The sequence below is a fragment of the Aplysia californica genome, unplaced genomic scaffold (assembly GCF_000002075.1).
Source record: "Aplysia californica isolate F4 #8 unplaced genomic scaffold, AplCal3.0 scaffold00038, whole genome shotgun sequence".
NCBI classification, from domain to species: domain Eukaryota; kingdom Metazoa; phylum Mollusca; class Gastropoda; order Aplysiida; family Aplysiidae; genus Aplysia; species Aplysia californica.
The window spans coordinates 938,220-939,696 of record NW_004797308.1 but is presented as its reverse complement, the minus strand read 5'-3'; positions in this window follow the sequence as shown (position 1 = coordinate 939,696).

Sequence of the window (1,477 nt, the reverse complement as noted above, 5' to 3'; positions counted from 1 at the left end):
GGGCAGACCGTACTTTTGAGAAGAAGGGGAAAAAAGGAAACTTGGAGCGAAAAAGAAAAAAAAATATCATCAAAACGGTTGACTAAAGCAAACAGTGGGAAGAGTCCTGGGATGTCTGCTGTTTGTGAGGCTGACGGTTGTGTTTGTTCAGACGTGTGTGGACACACAGGAGCGATGTGTCAAGGACTGCGCGCTGCGAGGGGGAATGAGGAATAGAGGAATGAGGGAACGGAACGCCGTACTGTTCCAATGGTTTTGGCTGGCTGGCTGGCTGGCTGCTAGGGCTGGGCAATGAGTCGCTTTAACAAAATCCGGATAATATGTAAGTGCACCTCTTCGGCAAATAATTTAATATGGTAAGAGGAATGTTTTTGTTTGCTCATGTAAAGATTTTTACAAGGTTCGTTTTAGGTGAGGTGTGATGCTCCGCTCATTTTCAGGTGTTTTTTTTTTCAAAAATCATTTGGCATCCCTGATTATGATATGAACCGCTTGGGCAAATTTAATGGGTTAGAACCACTTCGACAAACGGGTTAGCACTACTTCAACAAATTCCGTGCTCCCACTTCGGCAGACAGGTCAGGAAAGAGAGTTAGGAGTCTGAATTCGGATAATGTTTCGTTAAGAATTATCCGGTTATCCTTATAGATTTTCCGGATTTTGCCCACCTCTACAGTGGCTGCTCGTCACTCTTGTCTCTCTCTATCTGTGTGCTTCCTGAATGTTATGGCATGAGATGTGTGTGGGACTGACTCAGTGCTCGTTATTACGAGCATCCTTGAACTTTTCTCTCGCTTTCTCTCACAACTTTCTCTCGCGTTTTCTTTAAAATATCTGATTCTGGTTAATTTCTTTCTGTTTGTCGTGGCGAATGTGCAAATTTGTGGAACGATTTACACTCCCCCATCCCCTTTTTTGTCTGTCTGTCTGTCTGTCTGTCTGTCTGTCTGTCTGTCTGTCTGTCTGTCTGTCTGTCTGTCTGTCTGTCTCACTTTCTTTCTCTATTTTACCCCCTCCCCTTCTCTTTCTCATCCCCACCACCCTCTCTGTCACTTTCTTTCACTCTCACACACATACATACGCCTGCACGCACGCGCACACACACGCACTTCAACTTTCTTGTGTCTTCTTGAGATGTGTTTATTTTGTCATCAAATTGTGGCACAGGCCTATAATTCTTGTCCCTTCAGGCGTCAGCGATACTCCGGTTAGACTCCATCGTCCGTTCACTCCGGCCGTGGGTTCGATTCCCACCTGGGGAATATATTTTGCTCAAATGCGAGCGCTGTAAAACCTTACTAAAACTAAACAAAAAAGAGGATATTTTGTCCAGTGGCTCCAACTTTCGCGGTGGGTGGTTAGCGGGTGCTCCGGTGTGGTTCACTCCTTCTTTCTTGTCAAACATCTATCGTTCTTATATCTCCCCACTTTTGTGTGTGTTTGTTACTCTCTTGTAACGCTTCTAATCTTCGGCACT